We start from the raw sequence: 26,151 nt of genomic DNA, 5'->3' as shown, positions 1-26,151 counted from the left end.
TTTAGCGGCCATGTTGTATGAAAAATACGTACAGTATCTTTAAAGCCTAGAATCACACTCAGCATGGCGAGATGCTCACACTATGAGAGGCATGCAGGAACTGAGACCAACTGAGGGAACAACAGATTCACGTCTCCCATCTCACACTCACTCCGGGGCATACGGTCATTGAGTGGAATGGTGGGCGGAATCACCTGCACTATTTATAGGTATCTTGTTATTTTTCTTTTTTATTTGCCGAGTGCGTATAGTTGAATTCGCATAAGTTAAATGCGTGTATGATGCGACTCACCTGTACAGCATTTTCCCCTGCTATACTTGGCTGCTTCATTCTTGAATGCAAGTTGGCATCACAGGGAAGGAGAGGAATTGTAAATTTCATGTTACCGCCTCCATACAAGAAGACAGGAGACAGAAGTCCAGGAAAAGGGGAAGGTATGCAAATCGCATTCCAGAGAGAAGCTGTATACTAAGGACCCAGTAATAGTCTCAGTGGAGCCAGTGGCCATCAACTTTAAAGGGAGCAGTATCAGACTGTAGTTTATGTAAGAGTGCAACTGTAGCACATTTATTGAGTAAATTGGCTCAGCTTTTCCCCAAAATATAGAATGCTTGGAACAAACTTTTATTTTGAAATAGGTCGATTATTTTGGCCTACAACCAAAACCCTTTTAAAAATCTTTGTATTTAACACAGAATGTCCTTGGCCTATGTTTTACAGATATATAACTATACAATTTCATATTTTTCCCTGTTCAAATCTGATTTAAAATATACTGCTTTCTGTCCTGCACCCCAAATATCAATGATGAGATATTGGCAACCTTAATATCATTTAAGATAGTAAGGAAATCAAAGGGTTGGTTAGTTCATAAAGGCACAGGTTACCACTCTTTTCTGACCGTGCCAAGAAAATAACAGTTTAGTGTTGCAAGACTTTCTCAGCTCATGATCTAGCCTCAGGAAACCGGGGTGGGTTTTTGAGTGCAAAGTACATCCTATCCCCCTCCCACTGTTTCAGACACTGATCCTTCACTGTCAACAACAATGTATTTTGTGTGTGTGTATGCATGCACACGTGTGTGAGAAAGATGATTCACCAGCCTTTATTCCATAGAGATGATGATTCATTCAGTCATCTCCAGATCATACTAACATACTAAACATGCTCAATAATAAAGCAAAAAACAAGTTCTTAAACTTTTGTGCTCAAACATTTATTTTTTAAAGTGAGAAATATGCAGAGTAAGAGGAAAAAAATGTGCAATGAGGAAATACAAAGGGCTGTATTTCACTTCCACCACAACCATTGGAAAACACACCCAACAGTATGCATAAAAAGAGCTCATCAGTTTTGCCTGGGGGCTCAGACAGGTGTGTCTCCCAGTTCTGCACTGGCTACATCCTTTGGGCCATGACTAGTCCCCCTATCCCCAACTACTTGGAGAGAGAAATGCACAGGAGTAGCTCTCTGTGCAACAGAGGACTTCTGTCTCTCCTCCTTATATAATAATCCAACCTAATCAAAACGGAAGCCAACGACGCTGCCATAGAGCATTAACTAGAGATAATTACCCTAGAAACAGATGGTCTGAACCAGAACCTATTGCTCACTAACTAGCCACCCAGGCTCTTTTGCTAGGAAAATCCTTGGTGGAAGCACACGCAGCAATCAAATGCAAACCTGCTTGTTACCAAACAGCGAATGTGCTGCTGCTGCTGCTGCTCTCAGTCCCCAGCTACAAGCATCACAAACTGCAGCAGCTTCTTCCAAACGCATTTCAGGGTCTCTCTCTCTCTCCCCCTCTCTCCAGCCAGACATCTCAGCTCGCTCAGCCTCTGCCCGCCCTGAAACAGGCTCTCTAATTAAAGGGAAATGAGGGAGAAAGTTACTCTGTGGCTCTCTGCTCCAGTCCCTTGGAGCCCGTCACCTCCCTCCTGCCTCGCTGCTGCTCGTCCCTGCAACATGATTCAACAGCAATGTCACGTTAAGCAACTTGTTACGACACCTGCTCGCCCCCCTGCGCCCCAGAACCGGGCTCCCCAGCCCCCTGCTCGGGCGTGCGGGCAGACGGGTCCCTTACCTTCCCTCAAGAGGCCCTGAGCTTGGGGGGGAGCGCGGGCGGGCGGCAGGTAACGGTAGGGCGCTCCGGAGCGGGCGGGCGGGGGCGGAGGAGGCGGCTGCGGGAGCCAGCCGGGGGAGAGCACGGCGGAGCGGAGTGCGAGGGAGCGGCGCGGGGGGCGGAGGAGTTTCCCGGGCTTGTTTACGCATTGCTGCCCTGTTCCGCGCGCACCCCGCACGCTCTGATTGGACACAAAGTGGGGCACAGCCTGTCGCCGCCCGCCTGCCCTCCGAGCCACGCCGCCGCTCCCTGGCGCTGGCCCCGGCCGGTCGGGGCTGCGGAGCGGGGCCGGGGACCGCTCTAACCGCCCCGCCCCGCCCCAGGAGCTGCCCGCCCCGGCGCCGCAGATGCCCAGGCGCCCGGCCGCTGGGGCCCCGATGAGCGTGTGCACCGCGGCTGCACAGGCCCAGTAGCGCAGGGAAGCCCCAGCAGGGCTGCTGCCGCCCTTACCCGGCCAGCTGCCTGGCTGAGGCGCCCCGGGCCCGGAGCAGGGCGGGGAATGGGGAGAAGGCTGCGCGTGCTGGCGGCGGGGGGGGGTGCTGAGAGCAGATGCCGAGGGACACACGAATAACCCGCCGGATTTTGCATTCTGGGCTGGACACTGAGAGAGAAACATCTAGCGGGACAGAGTCAAACCCACCCTGAGTATCTGCCCGTATGCTTGGATTGCGTCCCGGTGGGCTCGGCGTGGCCCCCTCTTCCGGAGCTGGAGTGTGTAAACCATCCATGTTTCAATCTATTTATCTGTCCCCTCCAGTTATGGCTCTTGGAATAAACCACATCTCTCCCTCTGCTTACTCCGTAAGGGAAGCAACAAGTCGTCACTACACGCACAAGCTTTTACAAATTGATGAAGAAAGCAAGCTCGGTTACAAGTTCTGATCCACATTACTGCTTCGGACAATGGTAGCTTCAGGCAGCCCTTGGTTCTTTTTCCCATAAAATGACAAAATAGTGCTTTGGAAAACAGTCGTAGAAAAATGCCACATCAGTCTCCCTTTTCTCCCATCAAAAGCCCATTCAGAACTCTAACAGTGAGGGGGGCTGTTATTAGTGCTGTTGTGTTGATTGTGACCCTGGCATTATGGGTGATAATTTCTAGTGTTAAAATCAAGGAAATAATGAGCTCTTAATAGTATAATTTGAGATTACTAAATTATCTTTTGGTTAAAGCAACTCAGATTCCTTCCCCATTCTCCCTCCCAGCTTTAGATGATGTTTTACGATTGCAATAAATACAGTATCCCCATAGGTTTCAGAGTAACAGCCATGTTAGTCTGTATTCGCAAAAAGAAAAGGAGTACTTGGGGCACCTTAGAGACTAACCAATTTATTTGAGCGTGAGCTACAGCTCACTTATTGATGTTCTACGTAGGGTGTAGCTCTAATAGAAGTCCCATTTTGTTATTTCATTGGGTGCCTTTGGAGTTTCAGTGGTGTCAGTTTCTCAGTATTTCCTTAGTTTTACTAGACAAGTATTCATGTTCCTCCCACTAATAACAGAAGCTTGGGTGAGTGAGCTTGCAAGTGAGCAGTTACTGGGTCCTCATCCTGTGGCCTAAGACTGTGGTTCTCAACCCTGGGTATATCAACTCATTTAGATATTTACCTAGTTTTACAACAGGCTGCATAAAAAGCAGTAGCGAAGTTAGTACAAACTAAAATTTCATACAAATAATGACTTGTTTATACTGCTTTATATACACTATACATTGAAATGTAAATACAATATTTATATTCCAATTGATTTTATAATTATATGGCAAAAATGAGAAAGTAAGCATTTTTTCAGTAATAGTATACTGTGACACTTTTGTATTTTTATGTCTGATGTTATAACAGGGTTCAAAAAAAAAGAACTAGATAAGTTCATGGAGGATAGGACCATCAATGGCTATTAGCCAGGATGGGCAGGGATGGTGTCCCTAGCCTCTGTTTGCCAGAAGCTGGGAATTGGCAAGAGGGGATGGAACATTTGATGATTACCTGTGCTGTTCATTCATTTCCTCTGCGACACCTGGCATTGGCCACTGTCGGAAGACAGGATACTGGTCAAGATGGATCTTTGGTTTGATCCAGTATGGCCATTCTTATGTAAGCAGGTGAAAATTCAAGATAAATCAGACTCCTGAAACGGGTACAGTAGACTGGAAAGGTTGAGAGCCACTGGCGTAGGGCATCAAAGAGATGGGCCTTGACTGTAGGTAAGAAAGAGTTCGTGAGGCCTTCAAGACTTCTCTCAGAAGATGGGAAAATGTTAGATGGTTTTTACATTCACTATCAAACCAAAATAGATTAGCAGAAGATCAGAATAAAGGACTCCTCTCAAGACCTGACTCAGTCTCATTCATTTCTGTCTAGCTGTGGACACACCTCTTCTAACTAGCACACAGGTTGTAGCAGATCTTCCAGATAAATCAAATAGGGATGATTTCTCTCTTACCTGCTTAGTAACAATCCTCAGCTGCTATAAAAAGTTTTCCCCTTCTGCACTTCCAGCATTGCCAAGAGTGCTTTCAAGCATGGGTAAGTACTTATTAGTAGTAGCATCCGATTTGCTCTTCCTGAGGGTACAGATGACATCCATGGCCATTCTGCAAAGATTCTCTCACAGCTATTTTTGCTTCTATCAGAGCATGCTACCTTTGATCGTTTGGGTAGCTTGATCCATTCAGGCATCAAAATAATCATTTGAACATAGCAGAGAATCACTACCTGGATGTGTATGAAGGGCCTGGATCTATAGGTCAGACTAATGTTAATGTTGACTGTGGTGTCATCTGTTTAGTTGTAATTAAATCTGGTAATCAGACAGTGGTATCAGCACTGCCTTTGGCTCCTGTGAGCAGATGTACACAATGGGTGTCATCCTATTTCATAATAATTTCAGTGAACAATATATCCAGTTCTTTAAGAAATCAAAAGACCTCGCTGAAATAAGCTAGGCTGTTCACACATCTCAAAGATCTTGTTTCAGGCTATGTGAAAACATATGAACTGATTACACTCAGTGCATATTTTCAAGATTTTCTCTGAAACTGTAACAGCTGGAGACTATTTTTTTTTATATGAAAGCTGAGATTCTGGAGTACAAACAGCAGCATGGGAGAGGTCCTGGGACACTGTACTGCTGCCCCAACTGGAGCTCTGTGTTTGTTGGGGGCAAGAGGGAAAAGAAAATTCTCCATGAAACAGGCAGAAATTTGATGCGTTTGCCAGTCAGCACATCCTCAGCTGGCTATGTTCCTGTGTACCCATTTTCCAGCAGGACACAGAAGTCCCCCCTGTACCTGGGGACTTGTGTGTCCTGCTAGAAAATGAATGCTCAGCTAATTGTTCTGAGAACTCCTCTATATTTTGACCCCATATTACCAAGTGGGTGGGTGCAGTCAATGATGAGGAGGAGCACCCTTAAACTATTTTTAGGAATCCAAGCCAGACAGTAACAACAAGCTGAATGACTCTTGCAAACACACAGTCCAATGCAGCAATTTGGGGCCAAAATTTTAAGGCTTCTAAACCTAATATAAAACAAAATCCAGCATCACAACCGTCATTCTCCCGAAGATTCTTTGACTAACTGCTTAGACCATGGTTGCTGGAACATCCCCTGGGGTACTCACAACAGCTGCTACAGTACAGATGCTGATCTATTGGGGCATCTCAGAAATTCAAGCATGCTGGTCAGCCCACAAGTATGCAGTCTGAGCTTTGGAGCCTTTCGCTTCTTCTCCTCTCCTAAGATAGAAATTTTTGATAGGAGCCAACTGAGGAAGGGGGGCAGCTGGGTGAGGCCAAAGGGCTGTCAAGAGATCTCTTGTTCAGCCTTCCCTCTGCCAGTTCTAAAACTGGACCCTGTTTTTTCTTCTGCTTTTTGCTCCCTGCCACTCTCTGTCTTTCATTCAGTACTGCTTTGGCTGGAGAAAAAGGGAGGAGCAACAGGCTGCAAGAGCAACTTCCTCTTCAAGGCAACACTTTGTGCTGATGCAAAGGACTTCATTCCTCTGTCAAACACTGACTATGCAGTGCCCCTCAGAGGAATAAGTCATGACCCCCAAAGGGGGCTTACAATCATATTTGATTGTTGATTTAAAAAATACAGTAATAGTGCCAGGTGTCCTTATATTACAACTGTTTCACTTCTGTCTTCAACTATGCTCCATTGTAGCTTTCTCTGAAATTGCTTCTAGTTCCACATGCAAGGCCAGTTAGACAGACAGGACTGCAGGGTATCAATGTGTGGATGAGACGATAGTGTTGGTAGGAGGGATTTAGATTTATTAGGAACTGGGAGATCTTTTGGGAAAGAAGGAGCCTACACACGAAGGATGGTCTTCACGTAAACCAAAATGGAACCAGATTGCTGGCATGTAAAATTAAAAGGGTCAGAGTTTTCTAATTGCTGGGGGGGAAGTCAACATCTGTGGAGAAGCTCATGGTTCACTCAGATACATTCCATGGAAAGGATTTGTTAAAGGGATACTCTATATCCTAGTAAAGAGGAGAGGATAGAAGTTGATAAAGTACAGGTAGGAACTGAATATTCAAACAAAAAAGAATCCCCTTCAATTACATCATACAAAGGCAGATGATTAAATAAGTGCTTGAATACAAATGCTAGAAGTCTAAATACTAAGATGAGTGAACTTGAGTGCCTGGTATTAGATGAGGATATTGATATAATAGGCATCACAGAAGCTTGGTAGAAAAATGATAATCAAGGGGACATGGTAACAAAAGATACAAAATATACAGGAATGAGAGTAGGTCATGCTGGTTGGGGAGTGGCACTATATGTGAAAGAAAGCAGAGAGTCATATACAGTAAAAATCTTAAATGAATTAAACTGTACCATAAATCTCTATGGATAGAGATGTGATGCTTGAATAATAAGAGCATAGCAGCAGGAATATACTACCAACTACCTGACCAGGATGATGATGAGGACTGTGAAATGGAGGAGATTAGAAAGCTACAAAAGCAGAAAACCCAATAATAATGGGGTATTTCAACTATCCGCATATTGACTGGACATGCATCACCTCAGGACAGGATGCAGAAATACAACTTCTAGACACAATTAATGACTGCTTCTTGGAGCAGCTAGTTCTAGAACCCACAAGGGGAGATGCAATTTTTTATTTCGTCTTAAGTGGAGGATCTCGTTCAAGAGATGAATATAGCGCAACTGCTCAGTAATAGTGACGATAATGTAACTGAATTTACAAATACCAAAGAAACCCACCACAGTAGCATTTAACTTCAAAAGGGGGAACACCACAAAAAATGAGGAAACTACTTAAACAGAAATTAAAAGGAACAGTCACAAGAGTGAAATGCCTTCAAGCTACATGGAAACTACTTTAAAAACACCATAACAGAGGCTCAACCTAAATGTACATCCCAAATAATAAAACAGGAAGAGGACAAAAAAAAATGCCACCGTGACTAAACAACTGAGTAAAAGTGGCAGTTAAAGGCAAAAAGGCATCCTTTGAAAAGTGGAATTCAAAAGCCTACTGGAATAGAGCGAGACTCACTCCTGCTGTGCCTCCTGCTGGTCTCTCAGGGAATTAGCTCTTCCAGCCTCCAGAGTGCCCTCTGCAGGTCAGTGTCCCCCTTGCCGCTGGCCCCTGTGTCCCTCATAGACCCCTGTGCCCCTTTCCCTGGCAGTGCCGCACAGTCTCCAGGTCTCCCCTCCCCAGGGAGCCCCCACCCACTATCACCACCTTGGCTCAGTCTTTCACTACTGCCCAGTCACCATCTAGCCCCTGTCACTGGTGTGGACTGTAGCGTATCAGCCAATCATCACAGGCAAGGGGGGTTTGGACCTGCTGCCTCTGCCTATCCGAGGGCTGCTCCTGCAACTGTAGTACCCTTTTTGGCCTTACACTAGGCCTGCAGCCTGGGGGGTTTCCAGGCCAGAGCTCCCCAGCTCCTCTAGCCTTCCCCCAGCCCTGCCCCACCTTAGGTGCCCAGGTACGCTTCCCCGGCAGCCAGGCCCTTCTCCCTCTAAAGGCAGAGAGAGACTCTGTCTGCTCCTGGCCCACTGCCCTCTGATAAGGGCCAGCTGAACCCTGATTGGGGCATGGCCACATCTGAGCCTGCTTCCCCCAATCAGCCTGGGAACTGCTTGCTCCTAGCCACAGCCTTCTCCTGGGCAGTTTTAAGCCCTTTAAGGCCAGAGCAGGTGACCACCCCGCTACACCTACTGAGGAAAATAGTAGCATAAAACTCTGGCAAATCAAGTGCAAAAGTATAATTAGGCAGGCCAAAAAAGATTTTGAAGAGCAACAAGCAAAGGACACAAAAACTAACAACCACCTTGTTGGGGACACTGGGGCATGGCCACTAGGTAACTCGAGGGGATGGAAGACCACGAGTGTCGATGAAGCCCCCTCTCATTAGGCCCAAGTGTCCTTGCCCCCCGCCTGGAAGCACTCACAGCAGTTATGCTGAGGATCTGCAACAATATGTTGCAGAGTCAGACTGCCTGAAACTAAACAAGGCCAAACAGGACAGATATGAAGAACAATGCTGAATAAAGCAGCTTTATGTATAGTTTAACAAATGATACAAAAAACAAGGGAACTAGCTGGTAACTGGATTGGCTGTCTATATGGATACTTAGGGCAGCTTGCTATTGGATAAGTATGCTGAAGAAAGGATGTATAAAAGCCTGTGTAACTTCCTGCTCTGGGTGCAGGATTTGAGATTCTATTCTCCCTGTACCTTTTTGCAGCTGCAAATAAACTTTTCTGCTTCTCCACCCCGTTGTGATTATTGGGTGAAGCACACCAGGTAGCGAACCAGCCCCTGCTGTTGTTTTGCCTCTCGGCACTGGGTGCCGGTAACAACCTTTTTAAAAAAAAATACATCCAAAGCAGAAAGCCTGCCAAACAGTCAGAGGGGCCACTGGATGATCAAGGTGTTAAAGGAGCACTTAACGAAGAGAGGCCATTGTGAAGAAGCTAAATTAATTCTTTGCATCCGTCTTCACTGCAGAAGTTGTCAGGGAGATTCCCACAGTTAAGTCATTCTTTTAGGTGACAAATCTGAGGAACTGTCACAGACTGAGGTGTCAATAGGTAGGGGTTTGGAACAAATTGATAAATTACAAAGTAATAAGTCACCAGGACCAGATAGTGTTCACCCAAAAGGAACTCAGATATTAAATTGCAGAACTACTAACTGTGATATGTAACCCAGTGCTTAAATCAGCCTCTGTACTCAATGTCTGGAGGATAGCTAATATAATTCAGATTTTTTGAAAGAGGCTCCAAAGGCGATTCTGGCAATTACAGGCCAGTAAGTGTAGCTTCAGTACCAGGTAACTTGGTTGAAACTGTGGTAAAGAACAGAGTTATCTGATACATATATGAACATGATATATTGGGGAAGAATCAGCATGGTTTCTGTAAAGGGAAATCATGCCCCACCAGTCTATTAGAATTCTTTAAAGGAGTCTACAAGCATATGGGCAACAGTGATCCAGTGGATATAGTGTATTTGCACTTTTCTGAAAGGTTTTGACATGGTCCCACACCAAAGGCTCTTAAGCAAAGTAAGCAGTCATGGGATAGAAGAGAGAAGAGAGAAGGTCCTCTTCTGGATCAGTAGCTGGTTAAAAGATGGGAAACAAAGGGCGGGAATAAATGGTCAATTTTTACAATAGGAAGAGGTAAATAGTGAAGTCCACCAAGAATCTGTACTGGGAACTGTGCTGTTCAACATATTCATAAATTATCTGAAAAAGGGGATGAGCAGTGAGTTGGCAAAATTTGTTATGTGAAGGGGTAAATGACACTTCCTTATTCGCTTTCTCCACACCATTTGTGATTTTGTAGACCTTTATCATATCCCCCCTTGGTTGTCTCTTTTCTAAGATGAAAAGTCTCAGTCTTTTTAATCTCTCCCCACATAGAAGCTCTTTCATGCCCTCAATCATTTTTGTTGCCCTCCTCTGTACCTTTTCCAAGTTTAATATAACTTTTTTGGAGATGGGGCACATTGAGCAGATGTTTTCAGAGAACTATCTACAATGAATCCAAGATCTCTTTCTTGAGTGGTAACTGTGAATTTAGACCCCATCATTTTGTATGTATACTTGGGATTATGTTTACTTTGTGCTTATCAACATCGAATTTCATCTGTCATATCACCCAGTTTTGTGAGATCCCTTTGTAACTCTTTGGAGTCAACTTTGGACTTACTTATCTTGAGTAATTTTGTAATTTGTGAAGGCCAAAAGCATAGCTAGGTTCGAAAAAGAATTGGATAAGTTCATGGAGGATAGGCCCATCAATGGCTATTAGCCAAGATGGTCAGGGATGGAACCCCATGCTCTGGGTGTCCCTAATCCTCTGACGGCCAGAGGCTAGGACTGGACACAGGGGATGGGTCACATGATAATTGCACTATTCTGTTCATTCCCTCTGAAGCATGTGGTTCTGGCCACTGTCAGGAGACCATATACTGTGCTAGATGAACCATTGGTCTGACCCAGAATGGCCATTTCTTCTGTTCTTCAGTACAGATCTTCCTAAATGAAGCATGTGGTAGCATCAATAAACCTGAGAGACTGGACTGGATTCTTGGATGGATATGAAGTATGCTGTGCAGATTGCTTAGGATGAAATGAATTCATTTCTGGGCTCTGCGAAACAGCAGGTAGGGTATGGAGTGACTTGCTGGGCTGGACTTGCAATATTGGCTCTAAACACAATCTTTCCTGACAGGTTAATTGATTATTGTTATTGCAGTGCAGAGGTCCCAGAGGCACAATGTTAGGATGATTGGGCCTAGCAGCTTGGCAAAGAGAAGGGGAATCTCTTAATTTGCTCATCTATTTAGGGCATTCTCCCTTCTGTTCTTCTGGGGGGGCTAGTGCTGGTGCTGGTTTGCAGGGTTGCAATGTTTGTTGTGGGGGTTCTTGGCCATCCCCCTTCTATCAAGTGACAGATGCTAAGGGCGCACCCTTAGTCCCCTGCCCTTGAGCAACAGCTTTGTGTTAATGTTGAAGTTGAGTTGAGGTTTTGAAGAGCCACTGAACAGAGAGCTGCAGTTTGCTCTGAACTCACTGGGATAACTGTTCTGCAACTGCCAAGGGGCAAGTTAATGCCAGACAGACCCATACTGAAGGACAATATGACAGCATACAGTGTGGGAGGGAGCTTGACACAATGGGGAATCATTTCTTAAAGCACAATAGAATTCACCTGTAGGAAAATAACCTTTTCACCCAGCAATTTAACTATATTTTGTCATTACCTATAATCAGGGCCGTCCCTAGCTATTCTGGGGCCCTACGCAGCTCCCCGTGCAGGGGGGTTGTGGGGGCCCCAGGCCTCCGTAGGTGGGGGGCAGGCTGGCTTGGGAGGCAGGGAGGAACCAGCCCCCAGGACCCACCGGCAGCACAACAGCGGCCGGGTCGCTGCACTTCCTGCTGCTGGTGAGTGCAGGCCTGGTCCTGCTGCAGTCCTCAGGGGCAGGAAGGGGCAGGGCGGGGGACGGAGCAGAGGCGGGAAGGGGGGCTTTGGGGAAGGGGTGTAGTGGGGGTGGGGCTGGGGCGGAGCAGGGGTGGGGGCCCTGGGGAAGAGGTGGGGCAGGGGCTGGAGCAGTACGCAGCTGCATAGGGCACCAGGAAATGTGGGGCACCAAATTTCCTGGGCCCTACGCAGCTGCATACTTTGCGTATGGGTAAGGACAGCCCTGCCTATAATTAGAATTTTAATTATTCTCTGCAATTAAAGACCAGCCCAGGCTGTTAAGTTTGGCCACAGAGCCAAACTCCCAAAAGTTTGGAATGGGAGGATGCTGGATTCCAGGTCAGGTCTATCTCTAGTGGCAATTGACTGAAACAATTTGAGACTCTCATTCAACTAAAACAGTTTAATTAGAAACAGCTTCCACTGTATAAAATATTTCCATAGTTATACCTGGACATATGCTCCATCTAAAATGACTGCCTAGCTTGTGATGAAGTACAGTTTAGAGGAATAGGGGCAGCTCTGGAGCTTACCACTTTACACTTACCACTTTACTGGCCCTTTTAGTTAATGCCAGTAAACAAGGTTCTATCAATTCCTTCTATCAACCATACTCTCGGTTTGAGTTTTCCTAGAAATCAGTAAGCTAAATTCAGAATAATCGTTTAAATGTTTAAGCGTTGGAGGTTACCTTTTATAAGTCACGCATCAGTCTTCTCTTATCTACAAAATATATACCCTGGTATAGGGTATTTCCCACATATCTTCAGCTGAAGAAAAAGATACACAATGTATTGTACACAATGCACCATTCTTAATGTTTTATCTTAACTCAGGCTAACCTGAGCCAAATTCTTCCTTGAGTTATCTTAGAGTTGTATATGGCCCATTTATTTAGATGCAAATGGTACTCAGTTATGATTAGTGGGTGGGTGGGAGATGTATTATTTTACATTTATAACAACATGTCATCTGCAAAGCTGCTAATAAATTTTTGGGAAACATTTCAAAGTTCAACTTAAATTTAAAGGAAAGAAACGTATAACAACAGTTCACTTGTTTTCTTAGCATCTTCTCCATTCGCTTCTTTGGATTTCAGACCATTTCAAAGGCATTTCCTTAGAATACCTCATGGTTATTTTCATAACTATCATGATGTACATGTATCTGCCATCCAGTGCTATAATGGCAATACTAGGAGTCTGTATACTATGTATTATGTACAATGCAGAGGAACATTGTAGGGTCACAACTTTCTGGATCTACTGTAAGAGTTCTTGGCTTCCGAGTCCCAGTCCCATGCGCAGACCTATTTCATTTTCTGGATCTCCTGCACTGGCACAAGTGCTGCAGTATCTGGTTTCTATTTATCTATCCTGTATATGACCTGAGAGCCTCACAATCTTCAGTCTAGTCATCCTCACAACACTTCTGTGTAGTAGGGATGTATTATTCTCATTTTACAGAGGGGGAACGGAGGTAAAGAGAAACTGAGGGCATTTAGGCACCTGAAGAGGCAGATAGGCACCAAAGTCCACCAATGGTATTTTTAAAACTGCCACTTATCTGGTGCCTAATCCCATGGACACCTGCTTTCTTGCTCACTGGAACCACAATGCCTGAGCAGTAGAAAAGCCTAAGCATTGCTGCTACCACACAGCCAATGGCCACAGCTTTGAGAAACGGGGCTTATACACAGGGACAATCACAAACCCAGCTAGCAGTACATCTGAACAGTTACACGTGCCACCTCTCAGCTCTCTTGCTGACATGGAGCTCCCTGCGTGTCTAATTGACATTTATACTAGGCTGTGGCACTCCTCTCTCACTTCCAGTGGCTGGGCATGTAGAAGTGCTTGGGTCAAGCTTAACACGTCACCTGGGACTGACTGCAGGTGTTAGGTGGAGTGGCAACAATGAATGTGCTTAAATGGCGGCAGGAAAGTGTAGGGTGAGCCAGAAACAGCGACTGAGAGTGAGCCAGAGATGTATGTTGTGAGAAAATGTTTAGTTAGACAGGGATAGATTGTAAGTTAGTGGGTCAGGGGGTTAGTGTGGCACCTACAGGGAATAAGAGATGTGTGTTGGGACAGTTTGGATAGTTATGGAAATAAAGAAGTATCTTCATAACAAAGGTTTGGGGGAAGTGGTGGTCAAGTCCATGGGAGTGGGGGAAGGAACAGGTGTTAAGTGCACACGGCTGCTCATTTTTTACCTTTTTTTTTCCTTTGGCACCCAGTAACTGTCCCTGTACATTCCGGTTCTCTGCTGTGTTGTGGGGCTTACTGGTGGAGACGTGCTGGGACCGGGGTCACTCATCACTGCTTTGCCCTTTCTTTAATGTGAAGGTTTTGGTGGAGGGGTAACCAAAACACAGGGCGCAGGTGACCATTATTGTCACTGTTTGAATGTGGATCAGCAGTTTCACCCTCAGAAGTAGTGGGTATTTGAGAAGTTGTCCAGGTGTCAATATCAGTTTCAGCAGAGGTAGACAGTCCAGTTGTTGTTATCTGTGACAGACAGATTGCAGGCTGTGATAGGGGGACTGGAGCACCAAGCCTATGTGTGTGTGGGGAGGATGGGGGGGATGGGACACAGATGATGGGTAGAAAGGCATGGGGGGTCTGGGGCAGATAGGAGTACGTATGGGAACAGGAGGAGGTAGAAGGACAGAGGCAATTGGTTGGGGAGGAAGGGACTGACAAACATTGGTACAAGTGAGAGTATGAAGGTCATGAAAGGTGAAGCAAGTGGGGTGCTGGTATGGTAGATGGTAGTGGTTGAATGGCTGGGCAGTAAGCAACATTTTGGCTAGGATTGTTTGAATTGATTCTGCAGTGGGGGAATAGTGGGGAGGATGGGCAAAACACTTTCATGCGCTTGGGTCTGAATCCATGCACTGATGAGTTGGGAAGAATGCCAGATGCCTGACACTGGGTGGCCATTAGCATGATTGCCTCTGCTATCTTTTTTTGCAGTCTGGCTGTCTTGCCAACCATGCAATGCAAAAATGGCCTCTTTAACTCCATACAGCCTGTCACAGCTCATGCAGCTCACATCACTGGATTTATTCTAATAGTCCAGCACACCTTTGAGCCATCCATCTTGCTCCACCTTATCCATGAAACTTCCCACACCAGTGTGTCATTCTGGTTTGCCATGACCTCTCCAAAATTCTCTCAGCTGTAATGCGGGTGGGGTGGGAAAAACTTCATGAGCACACTGCAGTAGGAACTGATTTCTCTCCCGGTCTCTCTCTCTCGAGAGAGAGAGTTATCAAGTTTGTTTGAGGGTCATTTAGGGATATACCATGAGCCAAATATTACATCTTGTCCCCATCTGTGGCCACAGGAGGTGGAGGACCGTGGCAGCTGCTCTCAGAGGTGATGCAGGTGCCCAGTGAAGAGATGCTAGTCCCAGTTCCCTGTTGCTGGTGGCCAGAGCAGATGTGCTTGTGCTTGTACAGGCCCAGCCAGGTTGTAGCCATGTGGTGCTGGTGGTCCAATCCCAGTGGGGCACCTCCAAGACTGTGTTAAAAGCAGAGTTTCTTGGTTACTGTCCATACAGGTCTCCGGTGGTGGCATATCTGAGTTGCTGCCCTCAGAGGGGATCTCCAGAGGCGTTGATGTCTCCCCCTCTGACAGTTCCTCCTTATGGTGATAGGTTGAACCTGAGGTCTATAGCTCATTAGAATGGAGAGCATGGGGGAGGAGGGTTGGCTCCACTTGCAGAGATAGTGTGCACAAGGCATACATTAATGTATCTGAACATTCTCCATTGCAGTTCCACGAATCCTGACCCATTGCACACATGGTGCTGGAGTCAGTGAGCCCAGCTTGATTGATGTGTGATCTTGCAGACAGACTGCAATGGCTAATTCCAAACTCCTCTCCCGGAATGGGTGCACAGAGCGGGGAAACTTGTTCAATCCCAAACAGGAAGCCTGCAGCAGAGCAGTGAACTGAACCTGGTACTCCTGAGTACCAGGCTAGTGCCCTAACCAGTCCCTCATATTGCAAGAAAATAGATGAATCCAGGGAAAAGAGGCCAAATCTGTTTTCATTGCTATTTGAAAACATAATGACAAGTTATTATTATAAGCTTGAGATTTTCAGAGAGATTGTAGACACAATATTGCCACCCCAAAAATCATGTACGCCCCCACCGCATCATGAAATGGGCTTGACAGTCATAACATTTTTAAAATAATAAATGTTGGGTTGTTTTTATTTTCCCTTCGTTTTTGAGCCTGTAGAGTTTGTGTTTTCAAGTTTTACTTGAAAGCACAAGGGCTAGAAACTTATTTCTTTAAAAATTGAAGCTGAGATTCTTATATATTTCACTTGACTCCAGCTGCTGAGGCTTTAAGAAAAACACCAAATATTGTGAGACTCACAATAAAATCACAAGAGTTGACAACACTGTGTTCCATTAATTGTAATGCAAGATATCTAAATCTCTACATCTTTGAAAATCTCAATCTTATATTAAGTTATTATTATGTTAAATTAAGTCTACATTTTGGGTCTAATTTGCTTTACAGTTTCCCAGTAAAGTCTGCATATGTCATAGAGAGGATCTTTTGGCTGAAGACTCATTTTTCTAATTATACTTCTTTCACTTCCTCTGATTCTATTTCTGATAGTGTGGTAAGCCGTTGGGCTACTCCTGAGGGTTCTGTTCTGGATCCCATGTTTTTAACATTTACATGCATGGATGATAGCTTTAATTTTATGGATTGCCTAATTACATTCAACTGGCATCACTCCCATCTTCAGCTCCTCTGATAATGTATCTTTGGTGACTCAAGAACATGAATGCGGTTTTCAGCTGTAAAATTTGTGGTTGGCAAAGAATTTTTTAAAACTAAAGATCAATAAAATTAAAGTGCTCAGGTTTGATGCTATGCAATTGCCAGTTTCTGTTGTCTTTGGTTACTTTTCCACTTGGTGTTCACTTCTGCCTTTCAGATACACACACTGAAAGGCAAAATATAGCCCATCAGGGTACAGTAATATTTAGGATCATTGAATCAGTGTCTGGATGTCACTTTAGGCTCAAATCAAAAAGTCACCAAATGCCTGCCCTGCCCTCTCAGGAATATTGCCAGGATACATCTTTGTCTTTCCATAACTAACCTGGAAACAGTAATTTATGGCTTTAAAACCTCTAAAATTACTCTCTCTACTTTCCTGTTGGCTAGAATGAATGGCAACCTCCACCCAGAATTTGGCTACCAAGCTATTCAACTACCTAACCTTGGACTAGGGCTAGCCCAGCATCAAACTCCTGATTTAGAGCCTTTGCAGTGGTTTAAAACATTTTTACTTCAAAATTTTGCTTTTGACTTTTCAGGCTCTTTGGGGCTACTTTCCTTATCTACCTCAGATTTAATAACCTCCTTCATTCCACTATGATCCTTCAGGCAGGAGTTCTCATCTGTCTTGTTGATCAGCTGGAAGCCTGTAAAGGAACCACCTTTGCTTTCAGTGTTTCTGACCTATGGACCAGAGTTGTAGTCCCTCGCATTGCGGAGATCTGAAATCAATTTTAAGACTAAACTGAAGACCTCTGGTTTTAGCCTGGCATTGGGTGGATGTTTTTAGTTTGATTATTGTTTTATTTTATTTTAAGTGCTGAGAGATGGTTAGGTGTGAACTATACTATTTGGTCTTGTATCATTCACAACTAAAAGAACCAAACCCCCTCTTACTTATGGGCTAGACTGACAGAGCTTTCACTCAGCTGCACAGGAGAGTAACTGGGACTGGAACACCCACTCACCCACCCAATTCCACTGCTCAGCGCTGCACAAATTGTTACTTCTCTGGGGAGGGTGGAGAGTAAGATCTAGTTGCCAGTTACTCCCATCCAGGAGGAAACTGGGGGAGCCCTGGCTCAATCACCCCCTGCTTGCCAACAGTTTTTCAGAGGGCAGTTGAGCTAATCCACAAAAGAGCAGAAATAATTTACTCCCACCCCAGACAAGGGGAGGGAGCAGCAAGGAGGAAGGAATTGTGACTGAGTTACAACTCATTCTCTGCGCTGCAGAGCGCAGCTGTGCACTACCCCTTACTCAGGGCACTTTGTACAGTCCAGACTCATCAGATTTTAAAAGGCAACTTCAGACTACCAAGGCTCTTCTCTCAGGCTTTTAGAGAGGGGGTGGGCATGGGCTGAAGTCCAGGCTGTGTGTAGTGAGCATGGTGTTCTGCAGCGGGAGGATCACAGGGTATTTTATTTTCTTTCATTTTGGGGGGTGATGCATATATGTTTTGTGTATTTGAGATATGATAAAGGTGTTTTGAGCTTTGCATAAGCACCTTTTAATGTTTATATACTTAATAAATACATGAATAAAAGATGCACATTTCTGATGCATAGCCACTGTGCAGATCAAAATATGAACATTCCTCATGTTGGAGGTTCTCTGTTAGGGATTTTTGCACAAGTACAACAACACTGTTGCAAACCGTTGGATTAAACATGCTGCCCTATGTAAAGAGGGGCTTGTATTGGTGCCATTTACCTACTCCTACATTTGGGAGTATTCACAGTTGGACTCAAATACAAAGCACAGCCCTAAGTACTAGTTTTCACACCTTTTTTACAGCCTTGACAGCACGGCATTCTACTTGAATGTTCTAATTGAAGTGTAAGGAAGAGCTATGCATTACACAGCTTTGTGGACTATGAACTAAGGTATACAAGAGCCTGTGTAACATCAGTGCACTTTGTAAGGGGGATAGAGAACAGATGACCAATTGAAGAATGGTTGTCTGCAACTACCTCCTAAAATGGGACAGAGAATTAACAGATTGCTTCTGGAATGGCTTTAAAATAGTATTTAATATATTAACCAATTAAAATGTGTCGAGTGGCAGGACTTTGTCACAAAACACAGGCTGAAATTCTGACACTTTGGGAATCAGGTGATGTATTCAATATGAGTTTCAGCAAGGGTTTCAGGATCATTGTGCATAAAATGCTAACTTTTCCAAATACTATCTATCCAAAACACATGCAAAACAATGTACATGTGACATTTAGAGTCTTGGTTTTGTTTATGATAAAGAACAAACTTCACACAGATGAGTGTCTGGGCATGTCTGGGGTTTTCCTGTGTTTTGATGCTTTGGTCTCCAGCCAGATTTGTGAAAAAAAGAAACTAATGTCTAGAAATTATGCTAGAATACTGCACTGGATCTTGCAGCTATTTGATCAGTCAAATTGTATATGTTATTACTTGTCCACACTGTTTAGGGGCAGGCATTTTAAGCATAAGGAGACATTTAATTTGGAATATTCATTGTAGTATTTTATTATTAGACTATTAATACTATTCTTTTATTGATATCTTTGTTACATTTAAAGAAAAACTTCAAAACTTTAAAGCGACACTTTTACTCACCTTTCCCCACAGGACAGTGACTATGTCTTCCCTTAGGTTTGTCAAGCTTCTAACATAATAGGACCATGGTCCTGACTGCACCCTCTGGGTATTACCATACTAAGTATAAATAGAATAAAACAAACTTGAAAACAAATTATTCTTATATGAACAACAGATGCCTTTAGCCAGGTGTAGTGCAGGTGAAGGGAAGTTGAGAAGAGGAAGTATTATTAGGAGAAAAACAAATGGTTAGGGATTTTACAGCAATGGGACATTCCCCTCCAACCCACGTATGATAGAGTTAGACATAATCTGAAAGCGAATCACAAAACTGTTGCAACAGTTCTTGTAAATGTTACAGCTTTGTGAGCTGTCCTTCTGTTTTGTCCTGCAAAAACCCCATCCTTTCAGCCAGAGTAAGGCATAGAGCAGGCGCTTGGCATAAGCAGACTAAGCAATTGTTTAGCGCCCCAAGCGGCTCAAGGGGGCCCCCTGTTAATTATTAGTATATGTTGTGTGTGGGGGCCCAAAATATTCCTGCTTAGGGCCCCCAAAGGGCTAGCACTTGCACTGGTAAGGCAAGCAGGATTTAGCCCTCTGTACACCCTATTCATGTGCAGATTCATCCCACAATTCTCTCAAAGTTCATGCAAACTACTTTAACCTAAGGGGGTGAGGAACCCATAAACTGGAGTTTCGCCCTTCTCTGTGCTAACTCAAACTAGTATAGTTTCTAGGAATAGAGATGTAATCCCAACAGAAATATGTATTTTCGATTTCTTGTCTATGCTCCCATCCTATCTGAACAAGGGCCCAATACTGAAAGATACTGAGAGCCATCGACTCCCGCTGAAATTGATAGAAGTTGAAGAGCTCAGTAACTCACACAATGAGGTACCATTTGAAGTTTAATGGGGTTATATGATCAAACTTAGCATACTAATCAATTAATGAATGCTAACTGGCCTGCCAGGAGAAAGCTGGATAGTCAGATGTAAATTATTATTTTTTGCCAGCAAAAAGTGAATTATCTGTGTTACTCTGCTTTGTTTAAATCTGAAGTCTAACTCAACTGAGCATCTCAGGTCCATGATGGGAAGGAGCATGGACTGGGCAGGGCAGGGCCGAGAGGTGATGTTTACATACCAACTCCCCTTTAGCCCTGAAGAACTTGTCCAGAAAGGTAGCAGCCCCCAAGCTCAAGCCATATTACTTTTTCTGGGTAGCCTGGACACCATGCCCAGTCCAATGCAGCTATGTTGCTAGGGTTTTGTGTGCATTGGGCTGGAGCAATTGTGGGGTCACTAGGCCTCTGTGCAGATGTCCATGGCTGTCTGTGCTGTGGATTTCCAGGGATCCACCAAATTTGAAGGCAGACCTCCCATGCCTTTTCCAATGGGATGCCAGGGGGAAAAGGTACAGGAGGCAAACCCCACCAACTAATGGAAAATTTAGGGTGAGAGGCACAAGAGACTCCTGATGAAGGCTCTCTTAGAAGAAATTACCTCTCATGGCTTTTTACATGGCAGGGGCAACAGGTTGGCTCAGAGATTTTGAAGAAAGGAGACACATTCAGGAAGACATGGCCCACAGCACTAAAGATGGCTGTAACTTCACAACACAATCTAAATGGCCATGTAAAACAGGGTATTTTTGCTGTACTGGGCCACCACATAAATAGCATGAATGTATTTTTGCCTCATGTGTCCCTTCTGTAGAAGTGCCCAATGGCACTATCATTTGGATTAAAGAATCCATATAAACAGAATCCTAGAAAGCAGGTATCTGGGAGTTTTATGCTGTAGCCTTTTTTTTTACCTGTAACAAACTTATCCAAGCAGCCAAAACATTTATTATTAAGAGTTGTAACAATTACCAAAAATATATTTTAAAAAGTGAATATTAGTAAAAGGTTTGCTTACTGGGGGTAGTACACTAGTATACTTTCTTGGCAAGCTTAGAAAAGATTTGTCTGAGAGATAAGAAAGTGGAATTTGACAGACTATTCTTTGTTTCTAGATCAGAATGAGTAACAGGATATTTTGGTTTATGAAATGCATAAAAGAATTCCCCCACCGTCTGTAAATTCTCACTCACTAAAATAAAAGACTCAGTAACTGCTAATCAATTCAGCTAAAACATGACATTTGCAGAATTTAATTTGTCAAATATTCAAAATCAGGGACTATGGCATCCCCCACCAATATGTTCAGTGTAGTTTGTTTTTTTCAGATGTTTGGTTTATTTAACAGAATATTCTGTCACTTAATAAAGGGTTCCTAGCAAACAATGAAAATTCCTCAGTCACACATATCTGAATGCCATTTCCCCCCAACTCTGGGTTGCTCAGGGTTTGTATCTTTGCAGTTAGATTGGAATTTTATGGCATATAACCAGAGAAGAGAAATCACAGGCAATCTGTATTTTTTCAGGAGAGGCATATCAGTAGGTTCCACTACACCTTAGATGTATATTTTGAGGATTTTACAGCAAACACCTAATATCCCTTGCCCTTTCAATGAGTTTTCAAGTTCTCAACTCAGCTCCCCAACTTCCTACTTTTTCATGTGTTATAAACATGGCCACTGAGAGGGTTTGGTGACTGCTTGATCTTTCCTGATAAGATGAACACATACATAGATTGGTTTCAGAGTAGCAGCCGTGTTGAATGCATCCGATGAAGTGAGCTGTAGCTCACGAAAGCTTATGCTCCAATAAATTTGTTAGTCTCTAAGGTGCCACAAGTACTCCTTTTCTTTTTACATCCATAGATTGTCATCTATGCCAGATATAGAAAGCAGAATTATGGAACCAAGCTGCCTCTTATTTTAATTAAAGACACTTAGAGAACCTCCTGTTATGGGTTGGATAAAAAGACCCTCTCATTAGTTAAATTGAAAGTAGGGCATAGCATTCAACATTTTTCTTACCACTACCCCAGGCGCTACCAAGATTGTATTCAGCAGGAGGTGTCAATGGTCCTGCAGTCATTTGCCAACACAAGAGTACTATAAAAGTTGTCAGCATAAGTAGAAACCTTTTAGTAACTGACAGACACTAAGTGGCCACAGAAAACTGAAAAACATTTTTTTTTAGAAACACTCCAGCTTTTATGTAATAATTTCTTTGTACTTTCTCCCTCCTTTTTAAACCTCTGGGACTCCTGCATGAAAATAGCATCTTCATTGCTTAGGAATTTCATTTCTCCTGGTGATTTTTCCTCACCCACAGGCATGATTACATCCACCGCAAACTAATTGTGATATCACAAACACAGAACTGGGGCTTCAGGTGAGAAATAGAGCTAGCCCAACAACAACTACATGTTCATGCAAGTTTTCTTTAAAAAAAAAATAAAAATCTCTCTTTTGCTTTTTTGTTGAGATTGACAAAAAAACTGACTGCAATCAAAATTCTTCTACCGGTGTTAGTGAGAAATAAGCAGGAAGGAGAACAGAAAGAATAGCAGAGTATAAATGAGTGAGAATGGACAAGCAGAGATGAAAGGGATGGGGAAATGAAGCAAGTCCAGTGTCTGTACAGAACAAATTCTTGGCTACACCCACTACTGCACTACAAGCTTAGTGGCTAATTGCAGGAGAAGTGATACTGGAAGGTTTGTTAATGCTGTTAGTAGACTTCATTCACAAACTCTGTAGGAGACAGTCAAGAAAAAAAATCAATGCTACTGTTCCATTTTGTTGTCTGGAAGATCATGTGAATGAAATCCATCAGTTATGCTAAAAGGCACTCCAGGGTTTTTGGTGAGGTAATTGCTGCAATTTTCTTTTCCCTCCCTTTCTATTTGGTGGATGCATTCTCTGCTGCATTCACTCAGCAGTCCCAACCCAGCATATCTTCAGCGACCAATGGAAGTCACTGAACTTAAGATGTCAATTTAGTGTATCCTCCCACAGCAAGTGGACTGGTGGTCAAAGGAGACAAGAAGAAACCCACAGGAATTACTTAGTTACAGTTTTATACCCCTTTTCTAGTGTTTGGGAGAGCAAGTGTGAGCAAGGAGAAGAGGGTCATCCGCTGAAGTGTCAGTGTAAAAAAAAAGTTCTTTGTTTGACCCTGGCCTAACTCCTCACTCCTTGTGATTTGCATTGTTATTCTCCAATAGCCAGGTGGATGTGTTCTTGGAGAACATGAAGCCATAATGTAGTTCCCCTTTTTACGGAGTCAATTTTAGGAAATGCCTTAATTAAAACTGATAAACGAAAGGTCCTGATCCTGACTGTTTTTAGCTTATAGACAGCATTGCAAAAGTAATTTTCATAATACTACAGTTCCCACTACAGATGAGGTGCTGTAAGACCAGTTTTGTCAAATGAAATACAGGTAAACCTTCATTATCTAGATGGGGATGGGGATAGAGATATTTCTGAAAGTCAGAGGAAAAAAAAGACAATTTTAAAAAAGGAATTCCAATTTGGGGGGATACTTCTGAATATCAAATAATTGGAATTATATTTTATGAATTTTTTGTGGGAAGATGTCTCAGGCTGGATGAACTAACATTATTCCATGATTATTGAATAAATAAAGAACATTTACTATACATCAGTAACATTGGCATATTTGCTTTGGACCATTATTTTGGTCATACAGTTTTAAAACATTCTCATGATGACTCAGGAAACAGCCACTCTAGTTTGGCTTTCAGAATGAAAATCTTAGGAGCAGAAAAGCAAATTCAATACGACTTTTGATTTACATACAAGATATTATTTTTAATTATATAAACTCCTTTCATTGGAGAAAGGTGCAAGTGTTGCAGGCTCAAAAACAGACCTTAAAATCTGATGGAGTGTGAGCAGTTAGTGGAAGGGACGGAGTGATCAGATGTGCAAGACATTACTTGAATTTCAAGATAAATACTGGGGAAAAGTAGCAGTTAGAGGAAAAATGACTACACATCCTTAAAGTTGCAAGGTGTTTCCAACCACAACATCTTAGAATCCTGAACAAGGCTGATCTTAGTTCTCAAAGTAACAGCCATGTTAGTCTGTATTCGCAAAAAGAAAAGGAGTACTTGTGGCACCTTAGAGACTAACAAATTTATTTGAGCATAAGCCTTCGTGAGCTACAGCTGAATGCATCTGATGAAGTGAGCTCTAGCTCACGAAAGCTTATGCTCAAATAAATTCGCTAGTCTCCAAGGTGCCACAAGTACTCCTGATCTTAGTTCTGTATCCTGTTCTTTATTTAGCAGTTTCCTTTTCTTTTGGCAAATATTTTAACAATATCTACTGACCACCTGACAGACTCCTAATGTTGCTCTGTCACTGACCAACATCCTCTTATTAAAAGTGTATTAATTTGGTTGTTTTTAAAAGGTTTTGCTAATGAGTACATCTAGATAAGGACTGTGGGACAGGAAGGTTAGAGTAGGAGAAGTTAAATCACTGGTGAGTGTGGTATCCTGAGAGATCTATAAAAGTCTCTGTTCATGATTTCTTCAAAACAAGTGTTGTGAGAAAGGGTATGAGAATTCACCTGTTTTGTGAAAAATAATAAAGATGATGTGTATTTTAAGGTCAAAAAAAGGAAATGAAACACCATTATTGAGGGTCAAGGGGCATCCTGAAAGAGCTAAAAGAGTCTCATGAAGGGAATGAAGGATGTCACATGTGGCTCCTGACTTTACATCTACATTTTTTTTTATTATACACGAAAGACCCTGGCTTCCAAGACTCGCAGGGCCAAATTCAGAGTTGATATACAAGATGGTACAAGTAACACATCAGGAGGAAGATGTAAGGCAGTCTGAGCTGGTTTTACTTTATGTTGAGGGATCCAAAGAAGTTGCAAGTTATAGTGTTTGGGTCCAATTTATGAAATCAGTGAAGTTACACAGGGCTGGATTTGGGTCTGCATAGGCAGTTACTTTAACTTACCGCTACCAGCTACTTGTTTTTCCTGCTAAACTGAACTCTTCCAAGTGTGAATCCTTTAGAGCAACACTTCTTTCCACCTATGTCCTCATGTTTAAGTGGGCTATTTGGCACTTGGGCTGTAGGCTTGATAAATGATGATAGGATGACCTTCCATTTTGAGCCCTGACATCTTCTCTTCCGATATATTTGGCACAATTTAACCTTTATTTTAAAGTGTTAAGGACAAAGTACAGGATCTTTCTTGCAGAAAAAATTGATCTTCTGTTAGGTATTGTTTTGACCTGCTGGGTTATTTTGGAAGGGAAAACTCACCCTATGTGACAGCTGAAACTAGGTGTGTCCCAGCTGCAGTATTATAGCTACATCACTCAGCTGGGTAAAGGAGGAAGCACATTGGTGGGGCAGAACAAACATACACTGCCACTTTCTGAGATATACATATCTTGTAGTCAGAGGACTTCAGTCTCTAGAGCTATCTGGCACATTTCATCAACACTAAATTCACTTTTTCAAAAGTTCCATCCCTTTTGACAATATGCCTTTAGTGCCATCTTTTTTTTTTTTTAAGTCCTTGCTTAATTGCTCTAACTTCAAGCCTCATGACCCGTATGTGTGGGGGCGAGGAGAGGGTTCTGGATTGTCAGTGCTGCAGGCTGAATTTCTCAATCAAATGTACTGGTGGAGTCTCTGTTCCACCTGTGTAAGCTTCTCCCTGCCCTTCTAGCTCAATACTTACCTGGGTGAACTACTCTTCCGGTTAGTGGATAGTTCAGTTTACATGACCATACCATGGCTAGCCACTCCATTGCCAACAACTTATGGTAGCCCATCTTCTGACGGGGAAACTTGTCCACTGAGAACTGGACTGAGACTATCAAACTCATTTCACATAGGTAGAACAGCCATCAGATGGTGGCATTTGTTCACTAGCACCCTGAGCTGGATTAATACCAACAATTTAGAGGTATTTTAAGTCTTTTGTAATAGCTTTGGTGACCTCATTAAGCATCAGTCCCCTCTTTCAGTCTGTTTGTCCACACACCATAAACAGGCTTCACTGGCACAAGCTGTTCATAACCGAAGCCTCTTGTTCTCTACTTCTGCAACAATACTCTAGACTTTTCCATCTTTACTCTCTCCTCTATAGGTAAATTAAATGCCTACTATTCAATTCTTCATTCAGCAAACAGTGGAACAAATGTTCAGTAACAGCCTTCTGCCCACTGGTTTAATAGTTTATAAAA

At 43.3% G+C, this 26,151-nt stretch overlaps 1 protein-coding gene across 1 annotated transcript in view; it reads right to left on the bottom strand.

The window, feature by feature from the left end:
• The window catches only part of PCGF5 (polycomb group ring finger 5), a 111,993-nt gene extending 109,833 nt beyond the window's left edge, over positions 1-2,160 (bottom strand). Inside the window, exon 1 of the mRNA XM_084634663.1 lies at positions 2,085-2,160. The gene's annotated coding sequence lies outside the window, so the exon portion shown is untranslated. The remainder of the gene's footprint in view (positions 1-2,084) is intronic.
• Between the last annotated feature and the right edge of the window lie 23,991 nt (positions 2,161-26,151).

This window comes from Lepidochelys olivacea (assembly GCF_965140295.1).
Source record: "Lepidochelys olivacea isolate rLepOli2 genome assembly, chromosome: 7".
In the NCBI taxonomy this organism is placed as follows: Eukaryota; Metazoa; Chordata; order Testudines; family Cheloniidae; genus Lepidochelys; species Lepidochelys olivacea.
Note: the sequence above shows the minus strand (reverse complement) of the source record. Positions and strands in the feature narration are given on the sequence as shown.